This window comes from Artibeus jamaicensis, unplaced genomic scaffold (assembly GCF_021234435.1).
Source record: "Artibeus jamaicensis isolate MK-2021 breed Jamaican fruit bat unplaced genomic scaffold, CSHL_Jam_final contig_387, whole genome shotgun sequence".
NCBI classification, from domain to species: Eukaryota; Metazoa; Chordata; class Mammalia; order Chiroptera; family Phyllostomidae; genus Artibeus; species Artibeus jamaicensis.
Window position 1 is genome coordinate 38306653 of NW_026521812.1, and position 21058 is coordinate 38327710.

The following is a 21058-nucleotide window of genomic DNA, read 5'->3' on the forward strand; positions in this document are numbered from 1 at the left end:
AATTACTTGGTGGTGGGCTGGCACTATTAAATCACCAGAGCCTCCAAATCGGGACTAGGCACTCAGGTCCTTGAGCAAATGATCCACACGCTCAAAGTCCAGACCGAGCCCTTGCTGAGCTTTCTGCCCCCGCAGCTCTCCAGGGACAGAACGATCATGCCCTCATTTGTGCTTCTACAGTTTTCTGTAAGTTCTTACTCTGGACTGAACTTTGTTCCTCCCAAATCCATATGCTAAAACCCTAACCCTCACTATTGACTGTATTTGGAAACATGTAGGGCTTTTAGAAGCTAATTAACATTTTTAAAAAGTCATAAGATGGGGCCCTGGTCTGATAGGATTAATGGCCTTATAAAAAGAGATATCCAAAAGTCTCCATGTATTGTCTCTCTCCGAGATCTGGCCCCACCCCACCTGCTCAGAAGAAAGGTCATGTGACCCCTTAGCAAGGAACTGGCCATCTGCAAACCAGGGAGTCCTATCAGAAACCAGACAACGCTAGAGCCTGACCTGGGACTTCCAGCCTCCAGAACTGTGAGAAGTAAATTCCTATCGGTTAAGCCACCCAGTCTAGGGTGCTGTGTTATAGCAGCCCAGCCTGACCAAGACAGGAGCTGGTTTCACCGTGTAATCACTGGAATGAGCTCAGGATTGGTCTTCCTGGTTAGACTGAGCTCCTTGAGAGCAGAGGCCCTGCTTTGGTTATCTTGTATCCCCAGTAGCTGGAATAGCACGGTCCCTGGAATAGCCTTCAAGGTCCGTTAGGTGGATGATAGGAAAACTAATCATCAATTGCCTTTTCTAATCATTCATGGGTCTTCAAAAGCCTGTAGATCCCATAAGAAATAGAGGAGGTGCTAACCTAATCGACTAACTGCTTTCCTTTCCCCACAGGTGAGACTGGCTGTAACTCCAGAACCTCTGAGAGAGAACCACTGGGAAGGGAGGGTCATCATTATCCTCTCCCCCTCCCTCCCCAAATGGGGGATGGCAGCCCCTGGGGCCAGAAGAATCACTGGTCTCGAGACAGACACAGTCCCCACCCAGGGACACAGGTCTGTCAGCACCAGCCCTGCACAGCCCTGCCGCCACCCCGGCAACTCTCTTCTCGTTACCCTCAACCCCACAGGACAGAATTACAAATACTAAAGACGAAAAAATAATTATAATCAAACCAAGTGCTAGAGCAGTCCATCCTTCATGTATCCAAAGCTCTGCTCCTACCCCTTCCTTAAGTCTGCTTTGATGTAGCGTCCTTCTGCCCCCAATTTTCCTACTAAAAGTGCTGTTGATGTTGATTGTGGGCGTATTAAGCATTTATTGAAGATACTGGCACAAAGAACTATGGAAACGGGGAGGGGGATCCTGCCTGCTGTGCTGGGGGTGGTGCGAGGAGTCAGCAAAGTCTTCACGGAGAAGGTAAAACACTTGAACGAGTGTTAGAGGACGTGTAGGATCTTGTGAAACAGAGAAGCCGGGGAGGACACGGACAGAGGACACAGTAAGAGTGAATGCAGGATGGTCTGAAAGTGTGTGTCAGGAACAGGAAAACAGAGACCTTTGCAGCTGGAGCTCATAATGCATGAGCAGTGACCACCAGTGTCATCAGACTGTGGGGAAACTTCCACCAGGCCGAAGACATTGGACCGCTCTTACACTGGTGATGGGGAGCCCTAGAGGTTGGTAAGCGTTCAGTGCAGGCTTCAGCAAGCCATCACAGAGGCAGCACACACCTGGAGCAGCCAGCGTGACATGGCCGAGCTCCTTCCCCAGGAAATCCACTCTGCATCTCAGCTGCAGGCTGCCACAGCTTTGAACTGCATCTGTGAGCACTTTATTTTGATTTCTTTTGTGCATCCATTACCAACATGTGTCCTAAGGTAATTGCTTCTTCACTTTATGCCATTTCTGCTTGTGAAAGGATTCATAGGCAGGCTCTACCTGTAGACAGCAGGGAAAACCTGTATTGTCTTCCAAAGTGGCTATAATGGTTTACAACCAGCTGGTTGAACATTGACCTAATTGTTAAATGCCATGGGACCTTTCAGTTCCTACCTTTTACATGATTTCTCGGTTGCACTGGTACTACCATCCCTCCTTCACCACTTGGTCCTCCTCTGGTTTCGTGACACACTCTCTCCTCGTTCTCCTACCATCGCTCAAATGATTTCTTTCTCTCGCTCAAGGGCTCACCTTCCACTGGTCCCTTAGATGTTGTAGGTTCCTAAGATTCTATCCCTGGTTGTCTTCTCTGCTTATTTCCTTCTCCAGTTCTCAGTACCGTACCCCCGCCCCGCCCACTGCTGCCCACGTGGCTCCTCTGCTGCCTGGATACGGTTGCTTCAAACCTCCTTTAGCCTCAACCGCTTTCTCTGAAGCTCCAAATTCTTAAATGCCCAACCATTTAGCAGACATCCTACTGGGATGTGACTTACCGACATGTTCACAACCAGATCATCTTCCTTCTTCTCCCCGCACCCATTCCTTTTCCTGAGTCCTCATCTTGAAGAGTACTCTGTCTTCTTTCATCTGCCTGGTTGCCTAATCTGGACACCCCTCCTGTTCTTTTTATTCCCCTTCCCTCATGCTCATATTCAATCAATCACCTAACCCTCCTGCTGTGAGACAGTAAGGCAGAGAGATTAAAAATACAAGCCTTAAAGCCACACTGCGTGGGCTCAAATCCCAGCTCTGCCGCCTACTTTGGGCAAATTTCTTAATGACTCTAAGCCTGTTTCCACACATGTGAAATAGAAAGAATAACAGCTCCTACCTCAATGAGTTATTGCAGAGACTGAATGAGATAATATACACACTATACAAAGCCTGGCACATAGAGAGCGCTCAGTAATTATAAGCATGGTTGCATGGTAACTGCTTAAATTTCTAGCTGCACTTCCGCTGTCTTGACTCAGGCTGCATTCGCTTCTCACCTGAACTGTCACTGTGGCCTCCAACGGGGCCCTGAAGATGTTTCTTGAAATTGTGGTTATCTAACTTAGAAATTGGGATACCAGAGGTGAAGTGGAGTTCAACTGGCCTCTGAGTTTCGACCCAGGTAAAAGCAGAAGCCAAAGCGAGGATGACGTTCAGGATTCAGATACTCAGTGTACTTTGGCTCAAAACGCATCTTCATTAAAAGATACCTTTGTAGAAGTCAACAGAACTGGCCAGAGAGCTGTTGGGATTTCTCAAACTTGACTCTCGGAAAGACAGAGCCTTTGAGCCCACAGTGGCGACACTCTCTTTCTTCTGTCTGGGCTTCGAGACCACTGAGACAATGAGCGATAAGTTCCCTTCTGACGTGTCAGAGTTAGAGGAAAGACAGCAATGAGAAACCGACCCTCCCCCTCCAGCTTGTGTAAAGACAGTAAAGACGGGAGCAGCTGGTGGAGCCGTGGAGTAGGGGAGCCCCTGATGCTGCCCCATCAGCCAGCCAGCGGTCTGCTGGGTGACGGTGCCTGGGCCTTTGAGGCCAATTGTTTTGCCTTTGTCTATGGGCCTCTCTTCCTCTGTGTCTCTTGCCAAAGAGCATTTCATGTGAACAGACCATCTGGGGGGACTGCTAATTCTAGGGCTAACGTTTGCATGGGGAAGCCGTTCCTCCGTGTTGGCCTCCCTTCTCCACCTCGATTTATGTGATCGCCAATGTCAGAACATGTTTTCATCACAAGAATGTGACAGTGATTCTCCTCTGCTTAGAACCCTCAGTGACTCCCATTCTGCCCGAACAGGGTCCAGCAACACACAGACCCAAGCAGGGGCTGGTCTCAGCCTGTCTCCACCCACCCGCCCATCCTGCGCCCTGGCTTGGCCACAGGGTGCTTGCTCAGAGCACGTTGGAAACACCATCCTGTCATTTTTGCTTAGTTTTTTGGATGCTTCCCAAACTTTTCCTTACCCTTCAAATGCAATTCGAGGTGTCCTCCTCTCAGAAGATTCTCCAGTGCCACTCCACACTCCAGGTCCCACAGGTCAAAAACCCAGGGACCTGAGCTTAAATTTCAGCTCAGCCACTTATTAGAGGCGACTTCCTTAATGAATCCAAGCTCATTTCCTCATGTGTAAAATAGAAAGAAAAACAGTTTTTACCCATGGGGATGTTGCAAAGATTGAACAGGGCCAATATAAAATAATGTTTTGGGGTTATTTAATCCCAAAGGCGCCCTGGCCAGTGTGGCTCAGTTAGTTAGTTGGGCAGAGTCCTGGTCCGGGCACAGGCCTGGGCTGTGGATCTAGTCCCCCAGGGGGTGTGCAAGGCAGGTAATTGATGTTTTTGTCTGTCATTGATGTTCCTCACCCTCTCTTTCTTACTAACTCTCCCTTTCTCTAAAAAAATAAAAAATAAAGTATTAAAATTCCAAACTGGACTGCAACTGTGATGTTAGCATTCTTGGCCTCTTTTCCTACCTCCAACATTCACCGCCTCGTCTACGGGGACTGCCGCGCCAGAGGTATTCCTGGGCCTTAGGAAGCAGAGCTGGAGGATGGGCAGGAGACAGGGGAGAGGAAGGGTGATTTGTCAAGGGAGGCTTAGCTAATCTAGATATATATTGGTTGGCCAATATATGTTACGTTTTTTCTGTAAAATAAAATACACATTTTTCATTTTCACTTTATTGATTAGGACATTTTGAGCATGTCGGCTATCTCCTGCTATTGGTTTCTCGTGGGTGAAGGCCAGGGCAGCTGCTAAACATCTTCCAGTGCATAACAGAGCCCTACAGCAAAGATTTGGCCAAGTGTCAGTAATACTAAGAAACTTCGCAAACTACTTCTGACACGTTTGATCACTCACAGCTCTGTTTTTACCTTTCTTGAAAAAATAAACCATAATACACTGAAAGTGTCGCATATTATCTTCCACCTTCAATATTAAAATAGATTCACAAAAATTTACCAATTTTGATGTTGTTTTTTTTTAAGTACACTGATATGACAGCTGTCACAATACACCCTAACAAAATTGTTCTGAATAAAGTTAAAGACAACTACACACTAGCTACTAGAGCCAACATACAGAAAAAACCAACTGAATTTTGGCCAGTCCGGTAAGGAGACGCTGGGATAAGGAGCAGGAAGTGCCCTGCGGGAGAAGGGCCGGAGCAGGAGGGGCTGCGGGGCGGCGGTGGTGAGCAGCCGCCTTCCGAACACGCGGGATTGAGCAAAGTGGGGGGCAGGGGGGTCTGAAAACTGTTACTGGGGGGTTTACGAGCGGAGTTTCCTTTAACTTTTTAAGAGTGCCAAGTAAGTGATCACCCTTCTTTTTAAAATTACTTTTGGCCTTTGGATTGTACTTCTTTGAATATTTCCGCACAAACACTAGACCATACGAGGCTGAAATCCTTTAGGGTTGCCCTTGTTTGTGACGTTTTTTCCCCTGAGGCTTGGCCTCTCCAGTACGGGCTGCGCCCCATTCCTCTCCAGTGCAAGCCCACAGCCTGGAGTCCGGCGTATGAACAGTAAATGCCTGCTGAATGAACATCTATGCCTATCCAACTGGACCATCGGTCCCTACGAGCAAGTGCCTGCTCTTATTTTTCCACGTGTTGAAATACATCACTGAATGCCGCAGTGAGTTGAATGGTGGTCTCCAAGCGACATGGTCACACCCTAACCCCCAGGAACCTATGAGTATTAACATACAACAAAAGATACAATTATGTTCAGGATCCTGGGAGGAAAAGCTTCCCCTGGATTTTGTGGGTGGGTCCTAGATGCAATCGCCTGCATCCTGATAAGAGAAGCAGAGAGAAGCTTCAGGCAGAAGAGGAGGAGGTCGGGTGGCTGTAAGGCCAGGAACACTGAGAACCACCGGGGACAGAGGACGGAAGAAGCTAATGGAGATTCTCCCCAAGGGTCTCCGGGGGGGGGGGGGGAACAGCCCAGCTGACACCTTCTTCTGGCCTCCAGAACATGAGAGAATAATTTCTGTTGTTTTCATTTAAGCTGCCTAATTTGTGGTGATTTATCACAGCAGCCACAGGAAACTAATACAAATATGCCTTATACGTAAAGGATATTTAATAATTCTATCAATGATCAGTCTGGGTCACTTACAAGCACAGAGTGTGCTTCCTTTCTAAAGTCACTCATGCAAACCTCCATGGTCAAGAACCAGGGGCCCACTATGCCCTTCAACCCCTGTGATGCTGTGGTAACCAGGGGATCCCTCCCCTGTCTGAGAGATGGTCAGGTTCCAGGCCTAAAGAGTATTCTGCCAACTACATCTTCCTATAAAATGTCCTTCACTCGCTCCTTCAGGAAGGAGACAGTGCGGGAGGGAAGCACTGGATGACACTGTGCCAGCAGAAGCCACAGCTCGTGCCATTGAGGGTGGAGAGCACCTTCCCTGTGGTCTCTCCAGTGGGCACCTGGCTCGGGCTGAGGACTCAGCAGTCTGCCCACAGGAGACGCCATGAATCTGAAAGAGAGCCACGTCAGGCAGCCAGTTTCCCACCACACACACACGCACCCACCCACCATGAACTTTCTCTGCTAGCCAGCAATTTACTGTCTAAACGTAGCTGTACAAACTCAATTCCGAATATAGCAAAGGAAAGTCTGGGGTTAACATAGGCGTCTACTCATAAGGAAACAACAACTGTTATTTGCCACTCTACCTTGTTTTTCTGCCTCATTTCAACAGAGGCCAGAGGCCTTCCCTCAGGGCAGGGCGGACCTGTAAGTCAGGAAGGCCATGACCGCGCCACACATGGGTTGCTTCTACCTAGCAAGGTCTGCTACTGGAGCCAGTTTTCATATCTGTGGTCCCACTTTATTCTATTTCTCTGCTAATAAAATATTAACATAATACCCACCTCATACCAGAAATTCTAGATACCATATGCATGCCACCGCTCCTCACCCCCTTCCTCCTAACCATGTGACTTTCTGCAATAATTCTTCCTAAAAGCAAGCATGTCTGGGCTGCATGTGAGTTGATGGGAAGAGTGCCCATTACCTACAAGAGGAGACATCCAGTGGTCTGGGAATGCTGCTACTACGCCAACTCTTTCTACACTGTTTGCAGAAGCTGACGCACACGGGCCTCCCATCTAAATTCTCTTCCAAGGCCGGCTGAGGCAGGAGTGGGTAGAAACAAGGGGAGAAGGTCTCTTTAAACACTCCCCCCTCGGGTGCTTCATGACCTTGGGCATGTTATATGAGTTCCCTGGGCCTTCATGTCCTCATGTGTAAAATGGGGACACTAATGGTAGCCACTGGCTTCACAGGTGAGCTAAAGGACTACCACTGAGAGTGGAGGACAGACACTTAGCATACGCAGTGCCGGGCACAGAGCAAGCCCTCAGGAAATAGTAGGTGTGCATGCGTGGAAGTCTGAAGTCCAAGAGATGCTCAAGTCTCCAGTTAGATTTCCAAATCCCTTCCAACATTTAATACTCCCCATATGTCATTTTGATCGTCCCTAAGGCCCACCCCAGAGAGTTTGGGCCCCTTGGCCTTACTCAGCACACAGCATGACACAGCATTTGGCTCCAGAACACAGCTTTGCTGGGATCAAGTGTCCCCGCGGGGGGGGGGAACTAGGACGTTGAGGAGAGCTGGCCATGGGGGAGGCTCTGCAGTTCTCCCCCACACTCCTGTCATCACCCAGCGACAGTCAGACATGTGCACTCAGGACACGCACTCCTGCCTGGCGGGCTCCAACCTCCGGAAGGTGAGCACGCATCAGCTGGACAGCGGGCTTCATGGGAAGGCCCGAAGTCAGCCTCCCCCCTCACATTACACTGCTCCCAAACCCTGGATATTCCCCAGCTAAGAATTCTCTCAAATTAGTTATTGTTCAAATCTTTAAGTTTCACTCATAAATTAACCATAAGTAAATTTGGTCCACCAAATTCTTTTGCCAGTAATTACATTAAATGACCAACAGACCAAATTGTCATCATCGTGTTGGTGTGCATTACTCGGAATTAAAACTCTGTCTCAAGTGTACAAGGAGAAGAGGTGCCTACAGCGAAGGCAGCGGGAACAGACACGACAGTGACCTTGAATTGCTTCTACACACCCAGAACCAGCCCCAGAGACATTCGTGCCCAAGGGTTTTGAACAGTCTTAAAATAGTTATGTATTTCAGAATATTCTCACCATTATCATAGTCAAATTACTTCCACAATGAAAATATATTTAATTAGTGGGCCTTCAGCAGTCTTCAGGAGACAGGGCCAAGCTGAGACATCAGGAAGCCAGAGACCCTTCAGTTGAAGAGTCAGGGGCGGTGGGGGGAGGAGAAGCTGTGCCCTCCCTCTGTGGTCAGTCCCGCAGAGCACCAGGCTAGGCTTTCTCTTCAGCCAACCCCAAGCCTGGATTCACTATGGTAAGTGGCGGGGCTTTCACCCTTGATCTTGGCTTGCTCTCAGGGGCTGGGGACCAAGACCTTGGGGAGGACAGTACCTTGCATTCTGCACCTTCAGGCAGATCACTTCTTTGATACTCATTTATATCTAGCCCAATGTTTAAACAAAGACCATGGTAGAAAAAAGTGATAAAGAAAAAAAAAAGGTTAAAGGTGGGGAGGGGGAGGGACAAAGGAGGAAGAATGTGAAAAGACAGTGAGCGCAGTTACTGATAAGGAGCTGGGAGTGAGGGGGCTCCAGGTCAGTCCTTCCCAGCCCCCAGGTCCCACCCCTTCCCAAACCAGAAGTGTTCTACCCAGTGCAGTCTCGACTAATATATTTCGGGGTGATGAAAAACATTCTGGAATTAAGACAGTAGCGATGCTTGCATGTCTTTGTGAGTACACTAAAAAGCACTAAATTGTATACTTTAAGAATGAATTTTATGGTCCGAGTGACATGGCTCACTTAGAAACATACCTGGTTATGAGCCAGGGCAGGGAAGGCAGACGGACGGACGCCGATCGGCCACATGCGCTACACTGTGGGGTCACGGCGGCCCTCTAGGTTTCAGGCTCCAGCTCTGTGAGACGGAGTTACCGGGGAATGACCTCAAATAGCTACTGTGAGACCAAACAAGGCAATGAACAAAGGGTTTGGCACAGTGATGGCACACAGACAAGTTTCCAATAAACTATTATTGACGTTCGAGTGACAAAAGTCAAAACTGGCCCTCAGCCAACATGCCTTTTGACATTCCTGGGATACATTCATTAATGACTTCAATCAGACCTGCTGGAGGACATAACCATCTGTATAATCTCAGGTGAGGAGTGAAACTGGTGAGGTTTGCTGTTCAGTCAGAAGGAGAAAAGCCCGTCACAAAGAGGAAACATCAACAAGCAGAGAAACGGCTTCCACCCCTGCCCCTCTGTCCTCTAGCACCGGCAAGGACACTAACACGGGGGCTCAGGCCAAAGCAAAGGCAAAGCCCCTCCGCACGCTGGCTCCTGCTGGAAGCAGCAGGAGAAACGTGTGATAATGGAGGTTTCTGACTGCAAGATCCAGCGATCGCCAGACCCACTACTGCCCCTCCACCTGCTTCAATGTGCTGCTGGAACATTTTATATGTAACCCTCCCCACAAATAATGAGCTGTGATAGCATCTTTTTAGTTATCACGCTTAGCAATGCCAACAGCGCCCCACACATCAGAAGTTCTGTAAAACACAACATTTCGGGAGGGGCAGTTCCGCACATGCCCTACACGCGCCAGGGCTGAAGGAGGGCTGGCTGCGGGGTGGCTGCCCTCCCCCCCCCCCTCCGCTCCCGTCCTGACCTGTCTCTGTGCTGCAGCCTCAGGTTGCCACTCAGGGTAAACGGGGCCTGTGTGAGAAGGGCTTCCTTTTGCTGCTTTCCTCGTTTCTTTTCTCCTAAATGTGGTTTGATGAAATCTTTAACTCATATACTGCTTTCAGCTCCCCCCCCCAACTTGCAGAACTTTTGCAATACGGTTGGCTATTTGTACTGTTCCTTTTCCCAGATATTAGCTGCATACATATGAAAACTCGTGACTGGTATACACATTTATATACACTTCTTCCCTTAAATTTTCAATGGCTTTGTTGGGGAGTCAACATAGCTCCTAAAAAATGAATTGGTTGCCATTTTAGAGTGAGATTAATTTAGGGTCCACTCCTTACTGGTTATTTTACTATAGAGAACTACTTAACTTCTCAACTATTTTGTCAAGTAAGCATATTATCTACCTGATAGAACTGTGATAGAAATTAAATGAGATAGTATATAAGAACATTAGATAATGTATCTAGAATGTATATAGAAGCCAGCTTTTAGTAATGGCCAGTACAGCCATCCCTCATATCTCTGAAACCCACAAATAACAAAATGCTTGAATGCCTGAGTCCTTTATATAAATTGGCATAGTATTTGCATATAACCTATATTGGCATATAGACTACAGCAGGGTATGCCTACACATCAGTTCATTTGCGTGGATTCAAATTGTTTGGTGTGTGGAAAATTCAGGTTTTGCTTTTTGGAGATTTCTGGGATTCTTTTTTACTAATATTTCAATCTGTAGCTGGCTGAATCAGAAGAAACTTAGCTCATACATACAGAGAGCCCACTGCAAATGGTAACCACTAGTACTGTTGCTATTGTTGTTATCAGCCAAGACAATGTGTTTGACTCTATTCAATATTGCTTCCTTCAAAATTCCATCTATTTTGGGGGGTTGGAGACACTGTACAGCAACATCTGGCCTCCTATAGACCTGAGAATGTCACACAGGAAGTTATGGGTTAAAGTGCAGTATTTCTCTGACCTCATCCTATAAACAAAGTCTCGTGGAGAGCCCTCATTTTGGACACCTCTTGGGCACCACCACTTCATAATTCTCTCAACTCCACCTCATTGGCTACTGTGGCCACCTGAGCTACCAACCAGCAGAACTGCACAGCACCTCTCCTCAGGTGGACTTTCTCCGACACCGTGCAGTGGGACTGCACACCTGGGGCAGGACCTAGAGGGTGAGAGCTTACACTCAGATAAAGCTGAGACGTGCCATCGGGCCTGCTGGTGGGCAACCCCACCACCCGAACTGCCCAATCCCCCTGACCCAGCAGAAGCAGCTCCTCTTGTTAGAGGGGAACAGCCTGTCCCTGGACCTTCTTCAAATTCCACTTAAAATAAACTTAAAAATTTATGTGATGATCAGAAAAATGTGAATAACTGCTAATATTTTATGATAGGAGAAAGTAATTGTTAATTTTTTAATGTGTGATATAGTGTGGGGTTTATTTTGACAGAAGAGTGCCTTTAGAGATAGGAACTGAAGTATTCACAGGAAGAAATGACGTGCTGTCTGGGATTTGCCCAGAACAACCTGGGGCTGGGGGAGAGAGGTGCAGATGAAATCAGACTGCCCACACTCTGAAGACTGTTGAAGCCGAGGCCCACTGTGCTATCGTTTCTGCTGCTGTGTTTGAAATGTTTCATAATAAATAAATGTTTTTAAATAATTGAGAAAATAGACAGTGACAAAGGCTATTATTTTTAAAAGACATTTAAAAAAACTGTAGGACATATGTACAAACGATCCAGTCCACAGGTGATGATTAGTACAGTGGTGGGCTCACAGACGGCCCCCAACAACTCTGAGACACACATTTGATACACGCATGCACACACACACACGCACACACACATTCAAGTTAGCCTGAAAGAAAAGCCTTTGGAGACAACTCCTACTGGATCAGCTACATTCCTTAAAAAATTCCCAGACATGTCTTTTTCTGCACACCAGGGCCACACGGAGGACAACCCCAGCAGCCTGTCTCCGAGAGCGCATTCCACGGCTTGGAGACTCCTGAGAATGATGCCACTTCCTGAGTCAAGTTCACAGCAGCACAGGCTCTCCTCCCAGCAGCAGCTCCATTCCCCGGGATGCGGCTTTCCCGGTGCTTCGCAGAGGACAGGCAGGTTACAACACAAAAGGGCAAAAGCAGCCCCACCTGGACACCAGGTAGAACCCAGTAACCATGATGGTGGCAATGATAAAAAAGCTAACATTTACTGAGCTTTTTACCCTGGGTCATGAAGTGTGGTAAGGTGTCCATTTAACCTTCTTGACAACACAAGGGTTTGGCCCTATGATGACCCACATTTCATAAATGAGAGAGAGGTCAGGCCACTTACCAGAACTACACAGGTGGTAGGCTGCAGGGTCAGGATGTGACCCAGCTGTCAAATCCCAGGGTGTCTGCTCTGAACAGCTGTGTGAGGCTGCCTTCTTAACTCCAACAAGGCATTGACTTTCCATGTTAGGTCAAGGATAGTCCAAGTTCTTTCAGAATAAATGCATTTTGCCTCTAGATCTGGTCTCCATGCAACCAGTCTGTGGAGCAAGGCCCTCAGTTACTGGTCACCGCTGCCAGGTGCCCTCTGCAGAGGCCCCAGGGAAGCGGCAAGAGTGATCCATGTACTCTGTCCTGGCAGTGGGCAGGAGCGCCGCCAGGCAACCATCCCTGCATCACGGCCCAGATTAATCATGAAGCCAAAAGTACAAACTCACATTTCTGCATTGATCTTTCTGCATTTGCTTGCACTTGTATGCGTGTGTAGGTGTTAAACATTTGTTTGTTTTTATCTCATTGTCTTAGCTGTCAAAATACAGTGGCTGGAGAGACATGCAGAGAGCCTATGGTAGCACCATTTTTCAAACCATGTATTTTGCCCAGGGTGGCTAATCCTTAGAAATGTTGCCCTATTTATATCACAGGCATTTGGGGTTTACTCAGAACAAACACTTAATGAGAGCTGAAGATTTACATCAGGGTGCTCAAGTCTCCCCATCTCCTAAATCAAGATGCCCTTAGACATCAGGAAGGAATTCAAATATTATTACTTACACCAAAATTAAGTTAATTATAAAAATGTTTTAAATATATATTTAGTTATAATGAATTTGATTAAGGCAGCGATTGGGGAACCTTACTCTTGTTTAAGACTTTCGATGCTTTCTTGTCTTTTCCCTAAAGAAGCTATATGCTCTACTTAGCTGAACGAGGAGCCCAAAGAGAGTCCTGCTAATGATTTGCCAGGTTCTTGCAAAGGCTTCTGTTTCCACCTGCCAAGTGTGCAGCAGCACCTTGCAAAACCAGGTAGGTGGGGTGGGTGTGGGGAACCCTTCTCAGGCATTAGTGTCCGAGTCTAGATTGCCTGGGCAGGTCGGCATGGACTAGCTGCCTCCTTCCCCAGCAGCCACATACTTCGTCACATCACCGATTCCTGTTGTTTGCACAACAGTCAACACCACTTGCATCACCCTGTTTGTTAATTTATTTATTTGTGTATTGTCTGCACCCAGTCACCCCCATCCCACGGGAGTCCAAGAGGGAGGAGCCTTTCCCTCCCCTGCTCACCACTCTACCCCCAAGCCTGGAACAGCCCCTGGGCACTGCGGCACTTAGGAATATTTGTTGAACTAATGAATGGATGAAGGAATGAAAGAGCAAATGAATTGGGTGTGAGGTGTCTCATTAAGAATGTAAAAATAGGGTTTAAAGACCAAATGATTGCCCTGTTCATCAATAAGTATGTACACTACAAAATTGCTGCTTAGGAAAAAGAATAAGCCAGAAATCTTCACTCTTCCCCACTTCCCCTCTGAAGGGGGCGGGGGAGACATAATCTTTTTTTTTCAACCTATGCTACCTTTCAAGTTCAAAAAAGTACTTTTCCATAAGACAGGTTTTAAACTTTTCTTTTTTCTTGGCAACGGCAACAACCACAAAGTAATTATAGGCTTTACACCAAACAGGATCATAAATTAATTGAAAAGCTTTGTACTTCCTACAACTCACCTGTCCTTCGACTGTCAGCAAGAATCCATAGGGATGACAACATGGTATTAATTCAGTGGTTAGAGACAAATGCTGCAAGTCAGCCGTAAAACTGTCTGAATGTCTTTGGAAATGAAACTCTTTTACAGCAGAGCCACATTTGGTTGCACTGTTAATATTGTGACTTGGTGGGGGGGGGGGGGGGAGCCCTGCCTCATCATCTGGGGAATTAAGTCTCCTAAGGTGTTGTCAGTTTGAAATTTAACACAATGAAGAGGCATTTAGCTAACAATGCCCCCGTATCCTGGGATTGCAAAGGTGTTTTCAAGTTACATTGGGAAGACAGAACCTCAAAATATACATGTATGTACTGGATTTCAGAAAACCAAATCTCATTATTTATTGGCACCAGATACTATCTGATATCCACCCTCCCAAACAGACACACACGCACGCACACACATCCCTTCCCCAGGTCACTGAGATGCCAACCCAGAGAACTTGATTTGCCCCACAACCCCTACTACGTAGACCTAAGGGGAGATGGGGAGAGAGGGCTGCTTTGTGTACAGTACTGTGATCATGAAGAGAAGCGCTTCTCCACACACATTCACGGTGGCTGGAGGCAAGGGGGTTCTGGTACAGATTAGGGGTACCTTCGAGAAGGGGAGAGCAGCATTCTGCTCCTCAACTGGACATCTGTTTGGCCAACGGACTTGCTAACTTGCCCTTAATTACTTGGGCAGAGGAGAGCTGAAAATGGTCCAGCAAAGACGACAGGGTGCAGAGGGGACCAGCCTCCCCTGGAATCCCAGACTCTGTGCAGACGCCATGCTCCAGGGTAAACTGCAGGGCATTTCAGGACCACCTGCCCCTTTGGTTGCTGTAAGTCATCAAAGGGGCAGACAGTGCCTGACCCTTATTGGCTGCTGTCAGTGCCAGTGGTGACATTTATTATTTTATTTGAAGCTCGGATAATACTAGGAACATGACTCTCAGCAAGTCCCTAACCTATGTGGACCTGTCTGCAAACGTGGAAATAGTATTTACTTCACGGGGCTGTATGCATGGTTAAAAGCCTTGTATTTTGTAAGCTTTTAATACAGTGTACACCTTCTTTTTTTTAAAGATTGACTGACTGATTTTAGAGAGAGAGGGAAGGAGGGAGAGGGCAACACCAATGCGTGGTTGCCTCTCACACACCCTCTAGTGAGGACCCAGCCCGAAACCCAGGCAGGTGCCCTGACTGGGAATCGAACTGGTGATCCTTGGGTTTGCAGGCCGGCACTCAATCCATTGAGCCACACCAGCCAGGGCTACAGTGTATACTTTCAATATATTCATTCATTGGATGATCTTTGAACAGCCAGTAAATGCCCGACATACAACAGCAAAACACATAATGCTTCCTGCCCTCACGGAGTTTGAAGTCTAGTGCGACGGCTACCACTGAACAAGTAACTAAGTAACTCTAAGTGTGACAGTAGAAGTTTAGTGTGCTCTGGCAATGTGTATCTGAGAGAATAAACCTGGCCAGGGAGATCAGGGAAGTTTTCTCTAAGTAAATGGAATTTCGGCTGACGCGCGATGGGTGAATGAAGACGGGCCCGGTTTAAAAGCACTCCAGGCGGAAGACACAGCATGTGCAAGGCCCCGAGTCCAGCACTTTAGGAAAACTGGAAGAAGTCCAGCGTGGACAGATGACAAGAAGCCAAGGGGGAGTGTTACGGTTCATTTTAGATGTCAACTTGGCTGGGCCAACAGGGTGCACAGGTGTTTATTCAAACATTGTTCTGGATTTTTCTGTGGTTTTTTTTATGAGATTAACATGTTAATCAGTGGACTCTGAGTAAAGCAGATTGCTCTGGGCAATGTGGGTGGGTCTCATCCAATCAACTGAAGGCCTGAATAAAAAAGACACCTTCCCCAAGTAAGAGAGAATTCTCCAGCAGACTGCCTCAGCCTGCAACTGAAATATCAGCCTGGGTCTGCAGCCTGCTGGCCCACCTTGAAGAATTTGGGATTGGCACCCTCCATAATCACGTTAACCAATTCCTTACAATAAACGGACATGCACACACACCACATGGATCTGTCTCTCTCGAGAACCCCAATACTACAGGGAGTAAGGAGAGATGAGGTGGTGGTGCGTGATCCCGGAGTGGGCAACTCATGGGATGTGAGGGCAAGGGAGGTGGATGGGGCAATGGTGAGCCCTGGGAGAGCATTTTACAGGGAGTCCCACGGCCAGATCTGCGATTTTTACATGGTCTGCCACGCTGCAGCACGAAGAGTGGAGGGGTGGGGCCGTGGCAGAGCCAGGGGGACATCGGTGTGGGCTGATGGCTGTCACAGCATGAGCAGATGTTAGACGCTGGACTGGGCCAGGGTGCGGGGAAGGTGCAGTAGAAGGATCCACGAACTACTGACAAGTTTTGATCATCACAGCTAGATGTGAATGTCTTATTCTCCTTCAAAGAAAATACTTGCTAGTACAATGGATTCACTGGTTCTTCATTCTGAACGTATCTATTTATTTGCTAGTATCTTTCCTTTTAACGAGTCTTCTATCTCCTGTCCTCAGCCTGTGTCATAACTTGTGAAAACAGGAATATAGACAAAGAACAGATCAGAACTTTGGCTGAGTTCCCAGAACGGAGCACACCTCCCCACCCACCAGGGAGGTGGGTGTGTGGTCACAGGTACACTGAGCCACCTCTGGATCCGGCAGACAAGGCAGGCTCTCTGGGGCGCAGAGCAACAGTGATTGACCAGGAGTCCTTCACTTACAACTCGGAAAGCAAACTGACTATAAGCTGGGCATTTTTCTTGTGTGTGGTGTAGACAAATGCAACCATCTTTTAAACTCTTGACATTGAAATGTAGAGGTTTAATAAACAGATTTGCTCCTCAAAGTAACCCCCAGTTTTTCAATCATCTGCCACTGTGGGGCAGGAAGACAATGGTCGAGCTGGGAGACACGGCTGTGGGCTGTTACTGGAAACTCTCCGCCCCCACAAGCAGGTCTTCCACAATCAGATTATGTATTTATCTTGAGGACATTTTCAAAGCAAGCCCTCCTGGCCAAGTGTGCCGTATTCTTTACTCCTCCAACCCGGCCCTCCTGCTGGCCTCGACTGGCCCCAAGGGGGAGCTCTGTGAGTGGCCAGCCTCATGCCCTCGGGGAGCTGCGCCCAGTGAAGACCACTGAGGCTCTGTCTGCCTGAAGTAAACTAGGTCACTTAACTCGTGCACCCCTGCAGGCATGTTGCTGCCCACTGAAGGTCACCGCAGGGTCCGTCCAAATAGAAAGGTATTCCAAAGCAGCCCTCAGTCTCTCTTCCCATATGACATTAAGACGGATGAGCCCTTGCCCCATGGCCAATTCAGGAAATGGTAAGCAAGGTATGAATTTCCCTGCAGTATCTGAACCACTGGGAAAGGGGTGGGCTCCCAGCCATCCCACTCTCTGGCTGGAGCCACAATCTGAGGAGCCACATTTCAGGGGGGGGGGCGTCAGGGGAGGGTCTGAACTTCATGACCAGTGATGTGAAAGGTCAAGGGGTCTAAACCACATGACCAGAGATATGGTCATACACAGGGGAGGAAAGGTTACTCCAGGGGCAAGGTCCTTGTTTCCCCAGTTTGGGCCGTTGCTAGGCACCTGGGGCTTTCCGCCCTGGTGACTTTCTGTTCCTGGCCCATTGTCCTTGCTCTGCTCGTGTCTGTCCAACAGCCTACTGCAGAGGGAATGGAAGGGCCGGGACTCCCCCATCCTTGGTTCAAGGACATTGACCAGCCTGGCTCTCGGGATGGCAGCACCAGGGCTCGTGGGAAATACAGGATGGGGCAGACGGCGCAAGACCACTCGAAGCCTGTGGTAACTGGAGCACACGTGCAACAACACACACAGACACACACGCACAGTTAATACTCTAGACATAAACCAGTAGCTGATGGAAGCAAAGAGTTTCTGTGGGAAATATTAAAAGGACCAGCAGTAAGATGGACATGCTGGTTTCCCAGGCACAGAGAAGATGGAGGAGGACTCAGACTAGCTGCCGGCTGAGACCCCTCAAGGGCAGGGGCGCGACTCTCTAGGAATGGAACCCTGGGCACAGGCACTCATTTTAAATTTCTTAAAACAGAGCAGAAAGAGTTCTTACAGGTGCAGAAGTTGAGCTGAGGGCACTTTCCTTTCCTGCTGAAGGTTATTAATTCTACTCCTGCTATTTTGGTCCTCTTAATAGGGTGAAAAGCATATAAACTGCCATTATTCACCTTAACCCAATTGCACATGAGCTAATTTCATTACAGAAGCATATTCTGTAGCTGGACAGATTGCACCATTACTAGCCACCAGAGATAGGAGAATTTAGCATTAGGCTTACTCTCTGATGTTAGATTACCAGCCCAGCCACAAAAGATTCATTTACGCTATGAACTCCTTGAGGGCAGTGACTTCAAAATATTTATTTCTGGGCACTCAGCACCTAACACAGTAGTATCCTAAGTGGTTGTTAAATGAATAAATGAAACTCTATTCGCCAGCCACTAACAAACTGAGCACAGAGCAGTTTGGGGCTGACGGCCTAGGCACACTGCAAATGCTGCTACATCAAACCTGGCACAGTTACAGTGAAACTGAGGAACTCCGGGTCAGAAGGGACCTGAGTTCTCTCCTCTGGGCAGGACAAGAGTAAACTACTGAGATGAGACACATAAAAAGAACTGGCCCCTTGGGGCCATGGAGCAGTACTTCAGTTTTGTGTAAAAAAAAAAGTTCAATGCTTGGTTTTGTCACTTCTTGTGATATACCTGAGTATGTATACCCCCCTTCCCCTCAAAGAGCTTGAAGGCCCTCCACCCATAAGCTGGTCCAATAACAGAAAAAGCCTTCTTAAAACATCTCCTTCCATCCTTTGCATGGGTCTTTGAAGGCAAACTCCGTCTTTATATTTAACAGGAGCAGCCTTTTTCCCAGCCTCTCCCATGAAGACAGCTGCTCACCAGTGCAAAGAAGCCAACAGCCTCGCGGAGAGCGAAGGGAAGAAGTGAATTTTGTCTAATGCAGAGCTGACCGCCTAGTCTCCCTGCACACCCTCCCCGAGACCTGTGGTACAGGACTCTGGTACAGTGCACGTTAACACAGCTGATAAGTGAAAATTGCCCTGCGCCACATAACGGTGTTTTGGTCAACGAGGGACTGCATGTGTGATGGTAGTCTCGTCAGACTATCATGGAGCTGAAGAATTTCGATCTCCTGGTGACACAGTAGCCCTAGCGTGACTCATTACTTGTGTGTTTGTGCCGATGCCCGTGCAGACCTGCGGTGCTGCTAGCTGTAGTAAAGCAGAACACATGCAATCATGTGCAATGTTCTCGCACACAATCAAGCAGCATCTACAGTCATTCATGTGGAAAATAACACAATAATTAATAATACTATAACAATAAACTGTGTTTCCCATACTCACAACTGTAAACCTCCTTTTGTCCCACCCTGTATATTATTTTTAGTACTTCATTTCTTAACCTCTCCCTCAGCAGGTCTTGAGGGAGTATGCCTGCTCCAGCTCACTGGGTAGGAAACTATTTGGCAGTTCATTCTCATTCTATGACATGCTTTTCCTTAGACCACTAAGAGATGCAAATGAGCCCTGTGAACATCTCACCAGCCCCAGCAACAGCCTGGAGAAGCCCCCAGCAGTGGCTGCCTGCCCTACAGCACAGCTCTGGCGACTGGAGCTTCTCCCAAGCTCCCAAGGCCCCTTCTTCTATGACTCAGAAGCCAACTTATCATGTAGACCTTCTTCCAGGCCAGAAATTAACTCCATTCAGGACTGTGAATGGCAGGCTCTGCAAAGAGGCCCTGGTTCTTTGTATATATACTGATAGGGGCTTCTTTCTAGAGAAACGTGCAAATTGATACTGAAGCATTTCAATGATCGGCAGAGGCCAAGAACTTACACTGAAGGCTAGAAGAGATATAATCGGAAGAACAAGTTATAAAACAATGTGTATACTATATATAGGCTGTAAAATAATATGAGGTGGGCAAAGTAGGTTTACAATAGTGTGTGAAACAGTTTATTCTTGTATCATTATTTATTAGTTATTATATTATTTCTTTGTATTATAACTGTAAACCTACTTTTGCCCACCCCTGTATATAAATTTATTTTTAAAGTGAATATATATTATACATGTATAAAAGAGAGAGTCAAAGGGTTTACACCAAATGAATAATGCAACTCCCCAGGGGATGAGATTGGGTGCCTTATTTTCTTTTTTATGTTTATATTTTGAGATTTTCTATAAGAAAAAATATATAAGTAATTAGACAAACATTATTTTTGCAAAGTTAAACACACCTGATCCACCCAGTGTCCTCCAGCCCCATTGCAGTCACTCTGGTCCGGGCCCCATCACCTCCGCCCTAATCCACAGCTTCGCCTCTCGTCTGCCCGAGGAGCACAGCCTGCCAGCCAGACTTGGTACGCCTTCTCTGGCTTTGTCTCACTGAGGCCAGAGTGCTCTGTTAAAAATATAGATATGGGCCCTGGCTGGTGTAGCTCAGTGGATTGAGCTCGGGCCTGTGAACCAGACAATTGAGGTTCGATTCCCAGTCAGGGAACATGCTTGGGTTGCAGGCCGGTTCCCTGCAGGCCAGTTCCCAGCAGGGGGCGCACAAAGGGCAACCAAACATTGATATTTCTCTCCCTTTCTCCTTCCCTTCCCCTCTAAAGATAAATAAATAAATTTAAAAAAATATATACACATATGGTCATGTCACTTCCATTCTTAAAAGCTGTCACAGCATATTGGTTGCCCTGAGAATAAAAGCCCCAATTCTCGCCAAGGTTCAGGGCTGCTGCCTCACCTTTTCAGGTGAGTCCAGACTCACCTCTTGGGGCTCGCTGCACTCTCGGGTCCTGGCTCGTCAACACGCTGCCTCCTCCATCTGGAACCCCTCCCCTCATTCTCGTCCATAATTCTCACCCGTCTCAGAAGCCTGAGTCCAGATGTCCCTTTCCCAGAGAGACCTTTCCTGACCCACCAGTCCAGGTACATCCATTTGCACCTTGTGGGTTTCTTTTCATGATCCTCATCAGACTTGCAATTAATTACTTGCTTAATGTCTGTCTCCTGGGAGGGACTGTGAGCTCCAAGAGAACAGGACCACCGGAGCCCCAGCCTGGCAAACAGTGAGTACTCAAACATTGACTTTGAATACTTTGCTTCTTTAAAATGGAGTTCTGAAAACCAGGACAACATTAAATAAAATCTTCATATTTCTCAGCAAGTTATCTCCTGTGATAGTTTGAGAACT

At 47.5% G+C, this 21058-nt stretch overlaps 1 protein-coding gene across 6 annotated transcripts in view; it reads right to left on the reverse strand.

Annotated features, from left to right (window-relative positions):
- The window catches only part of ANKRD6 (ankyrin repeat domain 6), a 176989-nt gene that overhangs the window by 68554 nt on the left and 87377 nt on the right, over positions 1-21058 (reverse strand). The window contains exon 1 of one of the 6 annotated variants that reach the window (XM_053664941.1): positions 12080-12095. The exons of 4 other annotated variants lie outside the window; for them this stretch is intronic. The gene's annotated coding sequence lies outside the window, so the exon portion shown is untranslated. Of the gene's footprint in view, positions 1-3901; positions 4002-12079; positions 12096-21058 lie in introns of those variants that run through there. One more of the 6 variants, XM_053664939.1, reaches the window with a different exon arrangement.